This window comes from Pleurodeles waltl, chromosome 6 (genome assembly GCF_031143425.1).
Source record: "Pleurodeles waltl isolate 20211129_DDA chromosome 6, aPleWal1.hap1.20221129, whole genome shotgun sequence".
Lineage (NCBI taxonomy): Eukaryota > Metazoa > Chordata > Amphibia > Caudata > Salamandridae > Pleurodeles > Pleurodeles waltl.
The window spans coordinates 1,242,771,016-1,242,793,956 of NC_090445.1; positions in this window are offsets into that span (position 1 = coordinate 1,242,771,016).

Sequence of the window (22,941 nt, forward strand, 5' to 3'; positions counted from 1 at the left end):
TCGGTTCCCATCACACTGGTGCAAGCCACTACAGGGCTTCCCCCCTCTGGAAACACCAGCACAGCACCCACCCAGCGGGCACATACCTCTGTCCCCAGGACACGTCAATCAGCAGTGTGTCCACCACTACAAGGAACCCAGGATAACCCACCACCCCAACAACAACAGGGACCTGGGGGCAGTGGCAGTGGGCACACGGTTCAGGGGACAGAGGCACAGGACCACAGGGGAACTGGGAGGGCTGCTGTGCGACAGGGGGAGGACAGGCCCAGGGAACCCATTCTCCGAAGGCCCTCTCCAACATCATGGGAGCCTACCACCATTCCCAGGAGACGATGGCAACGGTACTGGCCAAGTTTCAGGAGACCCAGCGGCTGCAGGAGGAACAGTATTTCGGCTTCAGGGAGGAACTCAAATCCATCAATTCCACCCTGGGCACCATTGTAGGGGTTCTGAAGGAACTCGACAACACCAGGAGGGACACTGTGGCACAACAAGGGGCCCCTGACACTAGCCTGGACGATAAACTGCCCACCACCTTCGCCGGCGCCAGTGGACAGGAGGCACCGCCACAGGACCACCACACCAGCACCCCACCCCCTGCAGAGGGAGAACCACCCCGGAAACGGTCCCTGAGATCCAGGACAAAGACAGAGAACAATGCCTAGACCTCCGCCAAGAAATGAGACCACCCTGATTGTCATCCATTTGTCCCACTTTGTCACCCTGTCCATACTTAAACTGCCCCAGCTCCAATTCCTATGCCCCTTTGGACAATGCACCTGTGAGACTAATAGACTGGACTCTGCCATGGACATTCCTCCACCATCACCCCTCACCATTTTACAACCCCCTCCAAAAATTGATCACTTAAATAAACACCCTTACAGCACAAAACAATCTGGAGTCTGTCGGTGATTTCGAAATAGTGTATTAGCAATTACAGTGCCAAAATGCTCTTTCAAATGTAATGTCAACATACCTATGTCACACAGCTCTAGTCTATGAGGAAACAAAGCAGATGTCACACAGTGGGACCCACATCTGTGAAATCGTAAGGGAAAGTGACAACTCAGTGACCATACACTGGGTGAAAATGACAGACATTAGAGAGGTAGATAGATGTTTTCTTACCTGTGTCTCACTGGAAGTATTGCAGGATCACCGTGTTCCTGTTGTCGATGTCCTCTTCTTCTGCTTCCTCGTCTTCACTGTCCACAGGCTCCACAGCTGCCAAAACACCTCCATCTGGACCATCCTCCTGCAGAAAAGGCACCTGTCATCGTAAAGCCAAGTTGTGAAGCATACAGCATATCACGATGATCTGCCATACCTTCTTTGGTGAGTAGAATACGGAGCCACCTGTCATATGGAGGCACCGGAACCTGGGCTTCAGGAGGCCGAAGGTCCACTCTATAATCTTCCTAGTTCGCCCATGGGCCTCATTGTAGCGTTCCTCTGCCCTTGTCCTGGGATTCCTCACTGGGGTCAGTAACCATGATAGGTTGGGGTAACCAGAGTCACCTGCAAATGTCGAGGGACAACTGTTAGACACACACTAACTAATAGGGACATCCACAGACCCAGACAACTATTCCCACTGATTTGGGTCCATGTGCTCACCTAATAGCCACACCCGGTGCCTCTGGAGTTGCCCCATCACATAAGGGATGCTGCTGTTCCGCAGGATGTAAGCGTCATGCACTGAGCCAGGAAATTTTGCATTAACATGGGAGATGTACTGGTCTGCCAAACACACCATCTGCACATTCATGGAATGGTAACTCTTCCAGTTTCTGTACACCTGTTCACTCCTGCGGGGGGACCAAGGCCACATGTGGCCCATCAATGGCACCTATCATGTTGGGGATATGTCCCAGGGCATAGAAATCACCTTTCACTGTAGGCAAATCCTCCACCTGAGGGAAAACAATGTAGCTCCGCATGTGTTTCAGCAGGGCAGACAACATGCTGGACAACACGTTGGAAAACATAGGCTGGGACATCCCTGATGCAATGACCACTGTTGTTTGAAAAGACCCACTTGCTAGGAAATGGAGTACTGACAGCACCTGCACTTGAGGGGGGATTCCTGTGGGATGGCGGATAGCTGACATCAGGTCTGGCTCCAACTGGGCACACAGTTCCTGGATTGTGGATCCTGGATTGTGGCAAGATCAAGCCTGTAGGTGATGGTCATATGTCTTTACTCCATTGTCGACAGGTCCACCAGAGGTCTGTACACCGGAGGATGCCGCCATCTCCTCACATGCCCCAGCGGACGCTGCCTATGGAGGAGAAAAGTGAGCAGAGAGTCAACCAACTCTGAGGTACGTAAACACAGCTTACTCTGAAAATATTCAGAAATCGAATTTTGCCTGTAATAGTGTTGCAGCAAGTCCTAGGTATGTGTGTCAAAATTAAAACCATTTGGGCCCCTGAAATGGCGGCTGCCTGACTTGTACGGTGGGACAAGGGGATATGAGGTAACTGTGCTGGCGTTGTACACCGTCGCGGTAGGCGGTCGAAGACCGCTGCGCAATTCTGAATTGGTTAACATTGGACCCTATGGGTCCCAGGAGCCAATGACGACGTACGCCGGCGGTGACGGTACGCACCGCCGTGGACGTGACCGCCATTTTCTCTCTGTTCAATCACTCGATACCTGATCTTCGACAGGAGAGGACCTACACTGCAAGTGTTGCTGAGACCTCAGTCTGGAAGAGACAATAGCTCGTCTGTCTGGGGAAAGGGCCCCTGCCTTCAGCACCGAGGAGTTGGAGAAACTCGTGGATGGGGTCCTCCCCCAGTACACGCTACTCTACTGTCCTCCAGGAAAACAGGTAAGTACACTATGAGCATGCTGTATTGGCAATGCCTGTGTGGAGTGGGGTGGATGAAAGATAGGGGGGGTGAGAATGAGGCGTGCATGAAACGACGGTGAGTGCATGTGCGTCATGGCAAGGGTAGGGATGCGGTCCAATGACTGTGACGGTGCAGCTGGTAATTACTACTCTTTTTCCCCTGGACAATTCCTGTAGGTCAGCGCCTACCAGAAGAAGGACATCTGGTGTGCCATCGCCAAGGAATTCCGGACCCTGGGGGTCTACCACAGACGGAGCACCCACTGCCGGAAAAGATGGGAGGACATTCGCTGCTGGAGCAAGAAGACGGCGGAAGCCCAGCTGGGGATGGCCTCCCAACATGGGAGGAGTGCCCGTCGCACCATGACCCCCATGATGTTCAGGATCCTGGCGGTGGCGTACCCGGAGTTGGATGGGAGCTTGAGGGCATCACAGCAGCCACAAGGGGGTGAGTACACTCTCATTCTTCTGATTCAGCATGCATTGTAGGTGTCTGGGTGGGGGAGGAGGGCTGTGGGTTTCCCTAGGCCAGGGTGAGTTCCGTAGGCTAGGCCCCTCCGTAATGCAGGCAATGTGCCACTCCACCCCACCTCCGTAGAGTGCCAAAAACAGGTATACATGGCCCTGTGTCATCTATGTGGGCAGATGACACTCATGGGCTGTGTGTTCCCTTAGGCCAGGGCGAGTTTGGTAGTTAAGTTCCCTTCTTCAGGCAGGCCCTGTGGCACCCCACCACACCTGTGTACAGTGCCAACTACACCTAGTCAGGCTCCTGTGACATCCATGTGTGCAGAAATCGGCCATAGCCTTGTAAGCCATGTCCCAGGGATTGAATAGTGGACCCCAAGTGCACGGCGTAGTGCAGGGGGCTTCTGTGTCTGTCGTGCCCGCCACCGGTAGCGGTATTGCATGCACTCAACATGTCTTTCTTCTGTCTCACCCCCCCCATTTTTGTGGTCTCCCTGTTCTTGTGTGCATTAGCATCATCAGGCAGAGGAGCAGTGGCACCGGAGCAGGAGGGAGCTGCATCCCACACGGCCCTAGAGGGCGAGACAACGGACTCCGAATTCGCCAGTGGGACGGAGGGCATGGGGAGCTCCACGATGGGGACAGGAGCTGATACCAGCGAGACGGACTCCACCTCTGATGTGAGCTCCCTTGCGGTGGCGGCACCATCTATGTCCTCCCACATCTACAGGTACAGCCGCCACCCCCCCTACCAGCACCGTCCTCCCAGCAGCCCCTCAGCTTTTGCCCCGTGCCCGCTCACCCAGGAGGGTGGGCATCACCTTCGCCCCAGGCACCTCAGGCCCTGCCCCTGTCACCCCTGCTGCCCTCAGTGAGGAGGCCGTTGACCTCCTCAGGTCCCTCACTGTTGGGCAGTCTACCATTTTGAATGCCATCCAGGGTGTAGAGAGGCAGTTGCAACAAACCAATGCATTCCTGGAGGGCATTCCCTCTGGTCAGGCAGCACTTCAGCAAGCTTTTCAGACTCTGGCCTCAGCACAGATGGCAGCCATTGTCCCTGTCTCTAGCCTCCACCCTCCAACTTCCTCCACCCAGACCCACACCCCTGTACTTCAGCCTATCCCAAGCACACCATCAGACCAGCATGCACACACCTCAACACACAAGGGAAGTTCTGGCAAACATAAGCACCACACATCCCACAGGCACTCACGCAAGCATCACACACATGCAGACACACCAACATCCACTGCCTCCACTGTGTCCCCCTCCTCCTCGTCTCCCTCCTCCCTCCCTGTCTCGTCTCCACTCACACCTGCATGCACTACATCCTCAGCCACTACGTCCATCACCAGCACACACACCACCACACCCCGCTCACGTGCAGTCACCAACCCCACTACCATTCACACATCCCCTGTGTCCTCTCCCAGTGTGTCTGTGAGTCCACCTCCCAAGGTACACAAACGCAGCCACACACCCACCCAACAGCCATCCACCTCACGACAGCATCCAGCCCATGTCACCAAACGTACACCTCCTACAACCACTACCTCTTCTTCCAATCCCAAACCCCCTCCATCTACCCGTCCCAGTGTTCCTAAGAAACCTTTCCTGTCCAACCCTGATCTCTTTCCCTCACCTCCCCCACCCCTTCAGTCTCCTAGGGCCCGACTTTCCAGGTCCCAACCTAGCACCTCAGCCACAACATCGGCGGGACCAGTGGTGCCAGTAGTCACCGGATTATGGAGTGCACCAGGCAGCAGGGCAGCCAGTGTGGCAAGGAGCCAGAGCACGGACAGTCCCCCACCTGTTAGGCATCAAAAGTTGGCCCGTGCCCAGCGGGAGAGGGGAAAGAAATCAGCCACCAAAGCCGCTCCCAGGGGTCCAGTTGGGAGTGTAGAGACAGCTGTGACACCATCCAAGGTGGGGAAGGGGCATAGTAAAATCGCAAAGTCTGGGAAGATCAGCACGGCGGACAAGACCGCCAGCAGCCCCGCTGACACAGACAGGACCGCCAGCAGCAGCCACACTGCCCAGGAGAAGACCGCCAGCAGCAGCCCCGCTGCCCAGGAGGCGACTGCCAGCAGCCCGCTGCCACAAACCGGAGCACCAGCAGCAGCCCCGCTGCCCAGGAGGGGACAGCCAGCAGCCCCGCTGCCACAGATAGGACCACCAGCAGCAGCCCCGCTGCCCAGGAGGCGACCGCCAGCAGCCCCGCTGCTACAGACAGGACCGCCAGCAGCAGCCACATTGCCCAGGAGAAGACTGCCAGCAGCAGCCCTGCTGCCCAGGAGGCAACCGCCAGCAGCCCCGCTGCCACAGACAGGACCACCAGCAGCAGCCCCGCTGCCCAGGAGGCGACCGCCAGCAGCCCCGCTGCCCAGGAGGTGACCGCCAGCAGCCCCGCTGCCACAGACAGGACCTCCAGCAGCAGCCCTGCTGCCAAGGACACCGCCGCCAGCATCCCCGCAGGCCAGGACAAGACCACCACCAGCTGAACCGCTGCCAAGGACACCACTGCCACAAGCACCGCTGCCAAGGACACTGCCGCCACCAGCACCGCTGAACAGGACAAGACCGCCACAAGCACCACTGCCAAGGACACCACGGCCACTAGCACTGCTGAACAGGACAAGACCGCCACAAGCACCGCTGCCAAGGACACCACCACCACCAGCACCGCTGAACAGGACAAGACTGCCAAAAGCACCGCTGAACAGGACACCGCCGCCACCAGCACCGCAGGCCAATGAGCGCCAAAAGCTCTGACGCTACTGAGACCACCACGAGCAGGATGAAGAACTCTGGGCACAAAGCCCCCTCCAGAACCAGTGGAGAAGAGCATCCACTACCTCTGTCCTTGGCAGGATGAAGCACTCTGGGCACAAAGCCCCCTCCAGAACCAGTGGAGATTCACATCCACTACCTCTGTCCTTGGCAGGATGAAGCACTCTGGGCACAAAGCCCCCTCCAGAACCAGTGGAGAAGAGCATCCACTACCTCTGTCCTTGGCAGGATGAAGCACTCTAGGCACAAAGCCCCCTCCAGAACCAGTGGAGAAGGGCATCCACTACCTCTGTGCTTGACAGGATGAAGAACTCTGGGCACAAAGCCCCCTGCAGAACCAGTGGAGAATGTTATCCACTTGAGAGACTGTGGCTTTGCACTCCCCAGGATTGAACAGTGGGCAACCCACCCACTGTAGAGACTTGTGAGACTGTGGCTTTGCACTCCCCAATTGAACAATGGGCAACCCACCCACTGTAGAGACTTGTGAGACTGTGGCTTTGCACTCCCCATGATTGAACAGTGGGCAAACCACCCACTGTAGAGACTTGTGAGACTGTGGCTTTGCACTCCCCAGGATGCAGCAGTGGGCATGGAGCCCCCTCGTGGATCTAGCCTTGTGCACTCAACCGGCTGAGGTGCCCCCCCTTCCCTTCCCCCAGAGGTGCCTGTTTTATTTCCAACTGATACCCCTGCAGTGTTCTCTCCGTCTTGTTTGGGTATTGAGTGTGGGCTTCGACCATGCCTTTTAGGCCCAGTGATCCATGGACTATGATGGTGGAATCCCTTGGACTTGTGTTCTTGGTGTATATAATTGTATATAGTATAAATAAATATATATATTTGTAAATATTTTTGTTGTAGGTAATTGAATATATCACAATTAATCAACTCATTTCCTTTTGTCCTTGCATTCTTCCAGGGGGTGTTGGGGGGTGTAACTGTTATGTGTCAATATGTATTAGCGTGTAAGTTGTAATGGGTGATGGTGGGGATGGGGGTGTTGCGTTTTGCGTGTGTGTGTCACTGTTTTTTCCCTCCCCCCTCCCCTGTGTCGTAGGTGCAGTACTCACTGTTGTCTTCGCCGCCCGCGTTCGTGCTCCTGGTAGAGGAGCAGGAAGATAAAGGCTGGCAGAATCTGGAGCTCCAGTTCCATGGCGTCCTGATTCCTCGTGGGGTGTGTAGAGGTGAGCGTTTTCCCTTCGAAGTCCTGTTTCCGCCGTGTTCTTGTTCACGGTGAATCTGCCACGGAAAAGGTGACGTATTGGTGGGTTGTAATAGTGTGGGCGGTACATTGTCTTCCGCCTGTCTGTTGGCGGTTAACGCCGCGGTGTTTGTTTGTACCGCCATAGCGGTCAGTGTGTTAAAGTGGCTGTCTATGTTGGCGTTTTCCACCACGGTCGTAATTCCATTTTTTTTACCGCCGGCTTTAACACCGACCGCCAGGGTTGTAATGACCCCCTAAGTCCGAAGATAAACTTTTGACCGAGTCCTCCTGCGAGCTGTAGCCGAGCAGGGCTCCATCGAGGTCGGCCTTAAACTTTGACTTTGCCCTGGTCGAGGTGCGACCAGGTGACCAGATTGGTGCTTTTTGTTTCTAGGCGCTAGAAAACAATAATTCTTTAAATTCATATCTCCAGTTTCCCTTATTCCATTTTATTCGTTTTTGTGTCATTTTAAAGATAAAAATATAATCTATTTTTATAAATTGGTTTTGGATTTTTGAACAGTTTCCTGTGTTTTATTTAATTACTTTTTTGTGATATTTGAATGCTTTACACTCTGTCTCCTAAGTTAAGCCTTGTCGCTCGTTGCCAAGCTACCAAGGGTTGAGCTGGGTTTAATCTACTGAGACCTAACTGGACCTAAGTGGAGGTTAGTGGCCTATTGCTAAGTGTAGGTACCTACCTGCCCTTACCAATAACCCATTTTCCAACAGTGACGAGCAGTGTCCACAGGCCATAGTGCGGAGGGAAGCCTGGTGATGAACCTGGAGTCAATGATGCTGGCGTCGGTGGACTGGGGCTGCAGTGTGGGGCAGTGCTTTGTGTAACTCACGAGCGATGTCCACAGGCCACAGTGGAGGCAGTGGCACCGTTGTCAGCTGGAGCGGCCTCGTTGGGGAGGCCCAGGCTTCAGTGTAAGCAGGCGATGCCGGAGTGCGCGGCCCACACGTCGTAGTGAAAGCAGCAGCTCATTGAAGTCGTCTGATGATTGCGTCCGTGAGGCCAGGGTCGCAGTGCGAAGTGGGGCAATGCCACTCTGTGTGGTGTCGGCAGGTCAAGGTGCAGGCCAGCAGCGTCATTAGTGGCGTCGCAGTGGATTCTCCTTTTGGACAACACAAAACACACAGTTCCCAGAGCTGCAGGTCGAGGAAACTGAAGTCTCTGGTGTCCCTGAGACTTGCAAAAGGAGGCAAGCTCTACTCCAAGCCCTTGAAGAACTTTCTCAAGCAGGACACACAGCAAAGTTCACCCTTTGCACTCTTTTCAGGCAGAAGCAGCAACTGCAGGCCAGTCCAGCAAAGCATCACAGCAAAGGGACAGTACTCCTCCTCCAGCTCTTCCGCTCTTCTCCTTGGCAGAGGCTCCTCTTGATTCCAGAAAGATTCTAAAAGTCTGGAGTTTGGGTCTTCCTCTTATACCCCTTTCTGCCTTTGAAGTTGGCAAACATCAATGCAAAGTCTCAAGTGTTTGCAAGAACCTTCCTTGGCCAGGCCCCAGACTCCCACCAGGGGGTCGGAGACTGCATTGTGTGAGGGCAGGCACAGTTGTTTCAGGTGTGAATGACCACTCTTCCGCCATCTTTTGTGTCACTGTCTAGAGAGGTGCAAAACAGCCCAACTGTCAAACTGATCCAGACAGACAATCCTCAAACAGGCAGAGTCACAGAATGGTTTAAAGCAAGAAAATGCGTACAATCTAAAAGTGGCATTTTCAAATAGACAACTTAAAAAACAACTTCACTAAAAGATGTATTTTAAAATTGTGGGTTCAGAGAACCTAAACTTCACATTTTTATTTGCTCTCAAGGGGAATGTGTGCTTTAAGGATACTTAAAGGCAGCCCCATGTTAACCTATGAGAGAGACAGGCCTTGCACAGTGAAAATCGAATTTGGCAGTATTTCACTGTTAGGACATTTAAAACACACTAGTATATGTCCTACCATAAACATATTCTGCACACTGCCCCAGGGGCTACCTAGGGCCTACCTTAGGGGTGCCTGACATAAAGTAAAAGGGAAGGCTTAGGCCTGGCAAGTGGGTACACTTGCCAAGTCGAATTGTCATTTTAAAACTGCACACACAGACACTGCAGTGGCAGGTCTGAGCCATCTTTACAGGGCTACTAATGTGGGTGGCACAATCAGGGCTCCTGGAAAGGCAATCCGTCAATGTCGACTCGAAAATAGCTTGTTGTGGAGCGTCGTCTGACATCGGGGAGTAAAAGCTCCAAAAATGTGACAGTCCGAAGGTAAAAACTTTACCAGTGCTTCCCGCGCAGCATATCCGAGGAGGGCTCCAGGGACTTCGGATCAAGATTCAGCTTTTGCCCGGACAACGATTTTCGTCCTGAAAAATCCTCTGAGTCCGAACGTGGAAATCTTCACCGAAGTCTCCCGTGAAGCGCATCTGAAGAGTGCTCCAGTGAGGTCAGATCGGATATTGACAGCTGAAGAAAATCTTCAAGAAAACGACTAAGTCCGAAGGTAAACTTTTGACCGAGGCCTGCCTCTTGTTGTAGCTGATCAGGGCTCCATCGCTGTCAGCCTGAAACTTTGACTTTGCTGTGTTGACTAGATAGGCACTTTTTATTTCTATGTCTTAGAAAACATTAATTCTTTCAAAATTCATATCTCCGGTTCCCCTTATCCAATTTTATCTGTTTTGGTGTCAACTTAAATAATAACATATTTGCCATTGTTATAAATTGGTTTGGAATTTTTAAACTGTTTCCTGTGTTTTATTTTATTACTGTAGTGTAATACTTGAATGCTTTACACACTTTGGCCCTCATTACAACCCTGGCGGACGGTGATAAAGCGGCAGTAACACCGCCATAAGGCCGGCGATAAGAATAATTGAATTATGACCACGGCGGAAACTGCCAACACAGACAGCCACTTTAACCTTCCGACAGCCACAGCGGTAGAAACAAACACCGCAGTGGTAACTGCCACCGCCAGGCAGAAGACAATGTTCCGCCCACTCTATTATGACACACCAATCCACCACCTTTTCCGGGGCGGTACCATTGCAACAAAAACATGGCGGAAACAGTACACAGAAGAGAAAGAACTCACTTCTCGACACACAAGGATGAACCACAACGCTATGGAGCCCGAACTGCACATTTCCAATGCTGGTCTACCTGCTTCTAAACCAGGAACACGAACGGCGGCGAAGACGACCACAATGAGTACTGCACCAAACACACAAGGGAGGGGGGAGGAACACATACCAAAGCAGATGCAATAACATCACATATTCATCCCCCCATCCCTCAGGGATAACGCAAGGACAAAAGGAATTGATTAAAGTGAGGGTAATTGTCAGGAATAAGGCTGTGCGCGGTCCAGGACCCACCCTGACCTCTGTTTCGCATCTTTGAGGCACATCATGCGTGCTGCTTGTCATCCTGCTTGCTCCAGAAGTGGTCATCAGCGTCGCCTGCCCTGTGGTAAAGCTCATGTAGCTGCAGGGTCAGGACATTGGTGGACAAGATGCACTTATCAATGCCATTCTATGAATGGATTACAACTTCCAAGTTTTTAGAGGCAGCGGCCATCTTGGGGTGTGGCAGGCCTATAAAGCCCAGCCACACCCAAGCACATTTCTCACTATTTTGAAGACTTCGGTGCAGTTGGACCTCGTGGGGAGTTCCTCTGAAGAAAGCAGATTTCCTGCATGGCAGAGTGGCAGCATGTCAGGGTATGCTTGTTTCCATGGTGAATTCAAAAACGAGTAGGTCGTACTCGTATCGGTAAGGTCTTGATGAGTCAAATCTTGAAGGGGGTTGTTTACTTCCAAAAGTAAAGCGCCCCTTAGAAAAACGAGCAAAACGCTTTAGATCAAAAGTAAAGCGCTCCTGGCACGACGATCAAAGCGCTTCAGGCCAAATGAGTAAAGCATCCTTGGCATGACAATCAAAGGGCTTCAGGCCACACGAGTGAAGCGCCCCTCAGCACAACGAGCAAAACGCTTCAGGTTAAACGAGTAAAGCGCCCTTGGCACGACAATCAAAGCGCTTCAGGCCACACGAGTAAAGCGCCCTTGGCACAACAATCAAAGCGCTTTAGGACACACGAGTAAAGCACCCTTGGCACGAGAATCAAAGCACTTCATGCCACACAAGTAAAGTGCCCTTGGCACGACAATCAAAGTGCTTCAGACAAAACAGGTAGAAGCACCCCTGGCAAAATGAGTAAAGCGTTTCATGCATGACCATCAAAGCGCTTCAAGTTCAATTAGTCAAACTTTTCAGGCCTCAGTTGCAAATGTGAAAGCGCTTGAGAAAAGCAAGCTGTAGTTTCATTATTTTTTAGGAAGTACAATATGTGAGATACATATTTAAATCTTTGTGCATTTCTAGGCTGAGATCAAACGCTTATGTTATGAAAGCATAATTGTTACATTGTTAATATTCAGAGTATGATCATAGTCCAAAGCTCTGGCCATTTTTATGTACAGAGATTGCAGTTCGTTCTTGTTCCATGATTCAAAGAAGGGGCTATGCCCAGTTCACAAAGGTTCTCAATCCGATATCACGGAGACGCCTTTGTTCCAGAGTCTATTGGTGAGTTTATACTGTTATGAAAGAGTATATGCATATTTGTCCTAACCATTTTCTTTTCAGAACCCTCTCCCTGCAGTTCCCTACCCTAATTCCCTCCCCCCCGCCTGGCTTCATCAATACTCTGTGCTCTGATAGCTTTCTGAGTTGGTGACGCCGGGAGGTGGGCCTTTTGGTCAGCAGCGTGCAGATCCAGAGGAAAGGGCACTGTGACAGTAACATTAAAAATTTAGATAAATACGTCCTTAAAGCAATAAACAGTATGTACAATATATACAGATGTAGGGACAAAGGGGTGAGTGGATGCCTTCTTCCACTGGTTCTGGAGGGGACTTTGTGCCCAGTGTGCTTCATCCTGCAAAGGAGGGGGTGAGTGGATGCCTTCTTCCACTGGTTCTGGAGGGGGCATTGCGCCCAGTGATGCAGATCCTGGATGGTGCAAGGTCACAGTCTCTCACTTGGGTGTCACACCTACAGGTGTTGCAGGGGCCAGGACGCACTACAGCCCATGTAGGCATGACTACACACTGCTCGCCGGTGGTGACGGCTGCTCAGTGGATGACAGTTGCACTGCTGCTGGTGGTGCTGTCAGTGGTGGGGGAGGCTCCAGCCCTTCCCCTGCAGCCTCGGACAGCTGCCCACTGGGGCTGCTGCTGGCAGTGGTGATGCTGGTGTTGCACGTGGCGGTGCTGCCAGCGGTGCAGCTGGCTGTGCTGTCAGTGGTGGAGGGAGGCTCCAGCCCTTCCCCTGCAGCCTCGGACGGCTGCCCACTGGGGCTACTGCTGCTGGCAGTGGTGCTGCTGTCGGTGCAGGTGGTGGTGCTGCCAGTGGTGCAGGTGGCAATGCTGCCGGCGGTGCAGCTGGCGGTACTGTCAGTGGTAGGGGGAGGCTCCAGCCCTTCCCCTGCAGCCTCGGACAGCTGAAGTGCCATGGCTGGTGTTGTCTGGCCAGATGCTGCTCCAGCCCCAAGCACCAGATCCATCCTGCCTGCGGCGTGAGTTCCCTTTACATTGGCCTTGGCAGCTGTTGTCCCCTTCCTGTCCTTGGCAGATGGTGGTGCCTCCTTGCTTCTGCCACCTGCTGTTCCCTTCTTGCACTTGTTGGCTGGTGTTCCTCCTTCGTCTTGCTGGTTGGTGTGCCCTTCTTGCCCTTGCTAGCTGGCGGACCCTTCTTGCCCTTGGCAGGTGGTGTAGGCACACTCGCTGTGCTGACGGGTGCCTCCTTGGAGCCTCTCACACCTACAGTGGCTGCGGGAACTACAGTGGCTGTGGACTGGGTGGCTGAGGTGCTGTTGTTGTTTCTGCCTCTGGATGGTAATTGTGTGAGTGCCTGTGGGATGAAGTGTGGTGCTTGTGTTTGCCTGAGCCACTTCTGTGTGTTCATTTGGGTGTATGCTGGTCTGAAGGTGTGCTTGGGATAGGCTGGGGTTGAGGGGAATGGGACTGGGTAGAGGAAGTTGGAGTGGGGAGGCTAGAGACAGGGACAATGGCTGCCATCAGTGAGTTGGCCAGAGCCTGGAATGCTCTCTGTTGGGCCGCCACGCCAGAGTGAATGCCCTACAGGTATGCATTTGTTTGTTGCAAATGCCCTGCAAGTCCCTGGATGGCATTCATTGTGGTTGACTACCCAACAGAGAGGGATCTCAGGAGGTCAATAGCCTCTTCACTGAGGGCAGCAGGGCTGATTGGGGCAGGACCTGAGGTGCCTGGGGTGAAGGAGATGCCCACCCTCCTGGGTGAGCAGGCACGGGAAACTCACTGAGGGGCTGCTGGGAGGGCGGTGCTGGTACGGGGGTGGCAGCTGTACCTGTAGTTGGGGTGGGCACAGAGGTGTCCACCACCGCCAGGGATCTTCCATCGGAGGAGGTGTCGCTGTCAGAACTTTCCCCTCCTGTCTCCGTCATGGTGCTCCCCTCACCCTCCGTCCCACTGGTGCCCTCACCGTCGGTGGATTCGGCCTCCAGGCCCATGTGGGATGCAGCTCTCTCCGTCACCGGTGCCTCTGCTCCTCCACCAGATGATGCTAACGCACACAAGGACAGGGTGACAAAACAAAAAGGGGGGGAAGAGACAGAGGATACACTTGGTCAATGCCAGCAACAACACTACCGTTGGCGTACACAACTCACAGGGTACAGACCTATGCACTAGGCCATGCACTACTAGTTACAATGTTAGTCACCAGGCCATGGGGGACAATGCCGAACGCCATTAGCTGCACACCTGAAACCCACAGGACCCTGCCCAGTAGTAGATGCACACTGGCATTACTGGGGTTGGAGTGCATATGAGCTTGTCCCATAATGGAACCTACCCTGCCATGTTCACCCTGACCTAGGGCCCACACAAACCCACATCCCCCACCCAGGTAACACCTTAACACGCACAAAGTCATGTTTCTGAATCTGTACTCACCCCCTTGTGGCTGCTGTGATGCCTTCAAGCGCCCATCCAACCCCGGATAGGCTACCCCCAGGATGCAGAACATGAGGGGGGGTCAGGGTACGATGGGCACCCCTTCCTCGTTTAGAGGCTAGCCCCTGCTGGGCCTCCGCCATCTTCCTTGCCCAGTGACGCAAGTCCTCCCACTGTTTGCGACAGTGGGTGCTCCGCCTGTCCTAGGCCCCCAGGGTCCACACCTCCTTGGCGATGGCACGCCAAGTACCCTTTTTCTGAAGGGAGCTGACCTGCAGAAAAAGATACAGCAGAAAAGGTATTATTCATACTGTCCGGACTGTTAAACTCATGGCCCACCATATCCCTCCCATTGCCTAACGCACAGACATTGCCCACCGAACATGCAGCACTCTGCTCAGGACCCCTCAGGCCCCCCCATGCACAAGGCTTACACACACAGCACTCCATACATTCATGCCCCACGCATCATGTTCCAAGTGTACTCACCTGTTTGTCTGGAGGACCGTAAAGTAAAGGGTACTGGGGTAGGACCCAATCCACTAGTCTCTCCAACTCCTCTGAAGTGAAGGCAGGGGCCCTTTCCCCAGACACTCGAGCCATGGTCACTTCCAGACACAGGTCACAGCAGCACTTGCAGTGTAGGTCCTCTCCTGTTGAAGGTCAGGTAGCAAGTGAGTGAACAGATAGAAAATGGCGGTCACGTCCACGGCGGCGCGTACTGTCACCGCCGGCGTACATCACCATTGGTTCCTGGAACACGTAGGCCCCAGTGATAACTAATGATGTGTTGCACGGCACTCGGCGACCGCCTACCGCAACGGCGCACAACGCAAGCGGAACTATCTCATTTCCACTTGTCCCTCCTCTCAGGTCAGTAGGTGGCCACTATTTCAGGGGGGCACAGGCCATGGCACCTAACTGCGTCACAGCAGACATAGGCACGTCAACGGAACCTACATGTTCACATACTGTTTCTGTGAAAAAAGAAAGGCATATTGATCTGAGTATATATTTGATTATGACTATCTGCTCACCGTTTTTCACCCTAGAGTTCAACTGCTGAGGATGAATAGGAGATGGCGACATACCCCAGTGTACAGACCCCTAGTGGACCTGGCGACAATGGAGGACAGGCACATTATCCTAAACTTCAGACTTGATAGAGCTGCAATCCAATAGCTGTGTGCCCAATTGGAGCCAGACCTGATTTCAGCTATCTGCCACCCCACAGGTATCCCCCCTCTAGTGCAAGTCCTGTCAGTGCTCCATTTCTTGGCAAGTGGTTCCTTCCAAACGACAGTGGGCCTGGCATCAGGGATGTCATGTCCTATGTTCTCAAACGTGCTGACCAGAGTGTTGTCTGCCTGATGAAACACATGCGCAGCTACATCGTATTCCCCCAGGTGGATGATTTGGCCACAGTGAAGGCTGACTTCTATGCAATGGCACATATCCCCAACATCATTGGTGCTCTTGATGGCACACATATTGCCTTTGTCCCACCCCGTAGAAATGAACAGGTGTTCAGAAATCGAAAGAGCTTTCGCTCTCTGAATGTGCAGATGGTGTGTTTGGGGGACCAGTGCATCTCCCATGTCAGTGCAAAGTATCCAGGCTCTGTGCATGATGCCTATATCTTGAGGAATAGCAGCATCCAATATGTGATGTCTCAACTCCAGAGACACAGGGTGTGGCTAATAGGTGAGCCCATGGTCCCCACCCAGTTGATGTAGGTATATGGATGCGGGGTTGGCCCTAAGGGTGAGTGTCTGGCTAACAGGTATCCCTCGATATTTACAGGTGACTCTGGTTACCCCATCCTGTCATGGCTACTGACCCCAGAGAGGAATGCCAGGACAAGGGCAGAGGAACGTTACAATGAGGCACATGGGCAAACAAGGAGGATCATTGAGTGCACCTTTGGCCTTGTAAAGGCCAGATTCTGGTGCCTCCATCTGACAGGTGGATCCCTGTACTACTCACCCAAGAAGGTCTGCCAGATCATCATTGCATGTTGCATGTTGCCCAACCTGTCCTTGAGACTCCAGGTGCCTATTCTGCAGGAGGATGAGCCTGGAGATGGTCATGTGGCAGCGGTGGAGCCTGTGGACAGTGAAGAAGAGGAGGTAGAGGAGGAGGATGTGGACAACAGAACTATTATAATTCAACAGTACTTCTAGTGACACACAGGTAAGACACTGTAACTTCACCTTCCATTGCAGTTTTGTGTTGGACATTGTACATGGCAGCCTGATTTTCCTATTTCTATGGCCACTTACTGTACTCTTTGGCATCTCTATTTTCAGATATCTGTGCCCCACTCTGGCTTCTGGTGTGTTTACTGTTGCCCACTACAGGTCATACCTATGTAAATATAACTGTACACTTGAATTGCAATGTTTACAACTTGGTAAAATAATACATATTTCAATCAATTGACAGACTCCATACTTGTATTATTTCCAAGGGTGTTTATTTCTGTGATAATAAGTGTAGGGGGTATTGCAATGGAATGGGTTGATGGTGGAGGAATGTCCAGGATAGAGTCAAGTCTATTGGTATCACAGATGCATTGCCAAGGGGGTATAGGGAGTGGGGCAATGGCAGTACAAGGTGGACAGGGTGACAGAGTGGGACACAAGGGTGACATTCAGAGGAGTCTTATTTCCTGGCAGGGGTCTTGGCAATATTCTCTGGCTTCTGCCTGGATCGCAGTGACCTTTTGCGTGGTGGTTCTCCTTCTGCAGGGGGAGGGGTGCTGGTGGCCTGTTGTTCCTGTGGGGGGGCCTCCTGTCCACTAGCGTCGGCAGAGGTGGAGGGCTGTTCTTCGGTGTGGCCAGTGTCAGGGGCCCGTTAGTGTGCCACTGTCTCCCTCATGGTGTTGGCCATGTCTGCCAGCACCCCTGCAATGGTGACCAGGGTGGTGTGGATGTCTCACAGGTCCCCCCTGATCCCCAGGTACTGTCCCTCCTGCAGCCGCTGGGTCTCCTGCAGCTTGACCAATATCTGGCCCATGGTCTCCTGGGAATGGTGGTAAGCTCCCAGGATGTTGGTGAGTGCCTCGTGAAGAGTCAGTTCCCTTGGCCTGTCCTCCCCCTGTCGCACAGCAGTCCTCCCAGCTTCCCTGTTGTCCTGTGCCTCTGTCCCCTGAACCGTGTGCCCACTGCCACTGACCCCAGGTCCCTGATCGTCCTGTGTTTGTGGGGTTGCCTGGGGTCCCTGTAGTGGTGGACACACTGCTGATTGACGTGTCCTGAGGACAGAGGGATGGGCCCACTGGGTGGGTGCTGTGCTGGTGTTTCCTGATGGGGGGGCTCTGTGGTGGTTTGGGACTGTGGCTGGGTCACCGACTGTCCGGAGGTCCCTTATGGGCCAGGTTGGTCATCCTGATCCAGGCTTGCAAAGCTGCTGTCATCACTGTCGGCCTTTTCTGGGGGGGACATGCCACGCCTGCCAGGCCATCAGGATCGCCAAGATTTGCTCCTCCCATGTTGTTAGTTGTGGGGGAGGAGGTGGAGGTCCACCGCCAGTCCTCTGTACAGCTATCTGGTGTCTTGCAACCACGGTACTCACCTTCCCCCATAAGTCGTTCCACCTCTTCCTGATGTCATCCCTTGTTCTGGGGTGCAGTCCCACAGCGTTGACCCTGTCAACAACTCTCCGCCATAGCTCCATCTTCCTAGCAATGGACGTCTGCTGCACCTGTGGCTATACCCGGATGATTTTCTCCACCATGATCCTAAGCTCCTCCTCAGAAAATCTGGGGTGTCTTTGTGGTGCCATGGGTGTAGTGTGTGTGGTGTATGTGAGGGTGTGTGGGGTGATGTGTTTTGGTGTGTGCTGTGAGGTGCGTGGATGGTGAATGGGTGATGGTTTTCTGTGGTTCTGAATCAGTGGGTGCTTCTGGCATGTCTCTCTCTCAGTTGTCAAGTGTTTTTTTGTCGCAAAGGGTTGTGGGTAGTGTGTGTTTTATATTGGTGTGGGTGTATGGGTGTGTGCATGTGTGTCAGGTGTGTGTAGTTCGAATTGTCCAATGTGGTGTTGTTTTGTAAGTGTATGTGTATTTTGAGCGCGGCGGTCTGTACCACCAATGGTTTACCGCAGGTGAGTGGCCACCGCAGTGATTCGTGGGTCATAATACTGTGGGCGTATTTCTGTTGGCATAACGGTGTAGGTTTTGGTTCCGCCATTTTGTCACTGACCTTTGTGTGGGTTATAATACGCGTAGCGGTATACCATTGTGGTCGCAGTATGTTGGCGGCAGTCAGCATGGCGGTAAGCAGCCCTTACCGCCAATGTCATAATGAGGGCCTTTGTCTCCTAAGATAAGCCTTGTTGCGCGTTGCCAAGCTACCAAGAGTTGAGCTGGGGTTAATATATTGAGACCTAACTGAACCTAGTGGGGTTAGTGGCCTATTGCTAAGTGTAGGTACCTACCTGACCTTACTAATAATCCACTTTCCAAGAAATGCGCATACAAAAGCACAGTTGACAAGTGTGAATATATTGTCATTGTGGTGGCAGCATTCATTTGGCAATGAATAGTGACTCACTAATGACAGTTGTGTGTGTCTGTGATATGTGTTGTGTACCAGGGTGTCCCCATCCATGTCTGACCCACCTACATATGCATGTCACTGTAATTTTTAAAAAAATGACCTTAACATATATATGTCTGCAGTGGTTTATTTCCCATGTGCAGTGACCCCCCCAATGTACACAACCAAAGCAGTTTCCTACCTTTGTGTCCAGTGACGGGGAGGTCATACTTTCTCTGGAGTCCTGTGGCAGCAGCGAAGGAAGGTCTTGACCAGTCCTGTCCAGCCGGAAGAGGAATCCAGAGGAAAGGTGAGTTTTCACACCCTTTCTCCCCCAGTCCGCCAAGTATGAAGTGGAGATCAGACTGCCGCTTTTTGCACATCCAAATCTGATCTGTGGTAAGTGTGGCTTAAGCCACATTTTCCTATGGCACCATCAATGCAGATAAGAATGGTTGGCAGAGTTGACAGGATTCGGGCGGGTGAAGGTCTATGGGACCACAAAGAGGTGAAAGGTCTCATTGCCTTATGGCCTCATTAGGAGTTTGGTGGTCCCACCGCAGGACTGCAAAATTCACGGGGAGGGTGGCATCCCCCTGCCCTATTACGATGTTCCCACTGGTCTGACCAGAGGGGAAATTGCAACAGAGCATTCCCGCCTGTCAGATCAGCAGGAACAGTGCTACGAGATAGCACTCTACTCCCTTAAAGGAGCTAAGTGCTATCTCATAGCACAGAGGGGTCTGACCAGCACCCTCAGAAAGCACACTGTCTACAAGGCCCCCCAGCACAACCTCACTGCCAGCCTTTAAATGTTGGTGAAACTGCCATGGAAAGGTTGGCAGTGAGGGCAGGTGTAATCAGCCAGGCAGCGCTGTGTTCAGTTCCACCATGGCTGAGTACAACTCTGACCACCGTCATACAGTCTGAGCCATGTTCTCGGCAAGGACATTGGTGCTCAGGCGAGTCCCGCCACCAGGATTGTAAGTAGGCGGTGGGCTGCCCGGTGTGCGGCAGTCCAACCATCAGTGTGAGAGTGGCAGTTCTCGGACCGCCACATTCATAATAAGGCCCCTACTCTTTTCCTATAGTCAAATAATTTTCTAGAAATGAAGGGGGATGCATAAAGGCCCAGATATACAAAGGAGTTGAGCAAAGCAAGTCCTCAACTGGGATTTACTAAGACACGTAACAAGCAATTTGTGCTTCCTTGGGTGGCTTTATAAAGAAAAGTATTGCAACACAGCACAAGGGGCTTACACTGCACCTGGGAGGCATTCTATGGGTGGAGCACGGATGTTCCCCTGCATCCACTAAAGGATTTTAGCCCATTCTCAGATTTACTGAAGCTGGTAAACCTGGGAATGAGTCAAAATGTGATGCCCACCCGAGTGAGGTGTTGCCAGTAGAAATTGTTTTATTTCTCCTTGGTACTTTCTATTTCTATGCGTAATGCATTCTGAATCACACATAGAAAGAGGAAAATGACTCCATGACTTGCCCCTTCCTGCATGAAAACACCCCTAAACTTAACACAGACACCATTGTACTATGGTGCAAGGTTGCTTACATTGGCACTAGGCTGCATGCAGTGTGCCAGTGCAAAGAGACCAGAAATGCTCCATAATATATCAAATATGGTGCAATCTGCTCTCTCGTTTTCATGCAACACAGCCGCAGTGAACAATTAGTGAATATACACTGAAGTCTTACTTTGTATATGTGCAGAAAATCCAATAAAACCTTAATCTTTCACAAAGAACATTTTTCATATAACTGCTGGTAATACCAGATGTACAGTGTGCAACTTGCATTTTCTTGATATTAGTCAAAGTTTTCTAATATTTTCAATGTATTTAATGACAGTATGTTAAGTAGGCTAATACACTTTAGTTACAAAAGTCTACAGCTTGTATATTATTTAATGCGATATGAGAAATGTGCTTTGTCTTGGTACCATGTTTTCTATGCCTAAATGCTAGCCCTGTTAATGGCTTGACAGTCAAGCATCAGACTTCAACCAAATCTGAGATGTTTAATTGTTTAAACAGGTACCTCAAGGTAGAAACATATGCTGATTTGCTTTCATTGTTAAATCTCAAAATGTGCTCAAATGTATTCAAGATAGACCTGCTAAACCTAGACTCAGGGGTCTTACAATCTGATGTATAGATGTAATTTCCTGTGATGTCACTTTTTGTACTGTCACATACTGTGACGTCACACCCTGTGGCATCACTTTCATGTTATTTTGGCATCCATCCACTCAGGGGCCCCCATTGACCCATGTCCCCACCTCTTCTTCAACCTAGGGAGACCCCTGATAAGTACAGCACTCGCAACCATCATCAAACACCTCCATCACTAAACCCACTTTCCCAGACACCTGGAAACATGCTCAAGTTACTCTGCTGCTTAAGAAAACATATGTGGACCCTATAGTCCTTAGCTTTACTGAGCCCATCTCCCTGCTGCTCTACCCTGCCAAAGTTATAGAAGGGGCCATCAACCATCAGCTCTCTTACTACTTTGAACACCACGAACTCCTGGACAACTCAGAATCAGGTTTCCACAGCAACCACAGCATGAGACATTCCTCATTGCAGCTTCAGATTACATTTGCACCATACTAGAGCGAGGCCACACTGCTGCACTCAATCTCCCAGGCCCTCTCCACAGCCTTTGACACAGTCTCTTAAAACATACTCATCCCATACTGCACAAAATCAGAATCCAAGGGCCAGCTCTCAAGTGAATAGCCTCCTCCCTGACCGCTAGAACAGAATGGGTCAAGCTCCCTCTGTTCATGTCAAAACCCAATGACCTCATCTGCGGTGCCCCACAAGGCTCTTCATTCAGGGCTGCTCTCTTCAATGTATACATGACTCCTCTAGCAAGAATCATTCAGACTCTCAACATCATCTCTTATGCCAGCGACACCCAACTCAGCCTATCCGCCTCAGAAGACACCAACATCACAAAAAGTTATTTCAAAATGTGCATGACCAACATGCCCAACAGGACGAGAGGCAACTGCCTTAAAGTCAACACTGACACGGTGTAAATTATGATATTCAGCAACAATAGCTCACCTGGGATTCCACCTGGTGGCCCCAAAAAAAGGTCCCACCCCCTAACCTTCTGACCACACCAGAAATGAGGCATCATTCGGGTCAGCAACCTCACCATAAGATATCAATACTTTCAGATATTTCACATGCTCAGAAAAATCGTCAAATGGATCCCTCCTGACACAGGAAAGATTTTCACCTAGGCCCTCATCACCATCAGTCTGGACTACAGAAACACCCTCTTCTACAGCATCTTTTCACACCCGCTACACAAGCTGCAGGCCATCCAAAATTCCACCTGCAGACTTATCCTCAACCTTCCTTGCCGCACGCAGATCACACCTCACTTCTGAAAACTATACTGGCACCTCATTAAGAAATGCTGCTGGTTCAAGATGCTCATTCACACCTACAAGACACTTCACAGCCAGGGACCCATCTAACTCAACCACTGTCTTCACTTCCACCAACCAACCAGGAACCTTCGCTCTGCATCCCTCGTGTTTGCCAACACCCCCTTTATCCATAGAAGCAAGAAGGAGGTAGGTCTTTCCTTTATCTGGCAATTTTATCCTGGAACCACCTCCCCCAGAATTTCACGGCAGCCAAGTCACTTATGGCTTTCCACATGAAACTGAAAACCTGGCTCTTCCACTGCTCCTACTTGGAAAACCGGCACATACTCAGCGCCTGGATAAACCCACAGGTGACAAGGTTTGGTCTCTACAAATTCACGTTACCTTGTTAGCTGAGCACCCGCTTATTTTGTTAGGGGTTGTACCCTGGGTAGAGGTACTCCCAAGTTCGGCATAAAACGGGAATAAGGCAGTTAAACCACTTCTGGCCATTATTGTAGGTTACCAGTGTCACTGTACTAATGATGCCATTCTCTTTTCTTTTGGCCTGACGCATTTTTCTACCATTAGTGTATTTTTCTTTGCCCTTTCGGAGTTACACAGCAAGCTAAAGATAACAATAACTCACAATTTCATTTAATTC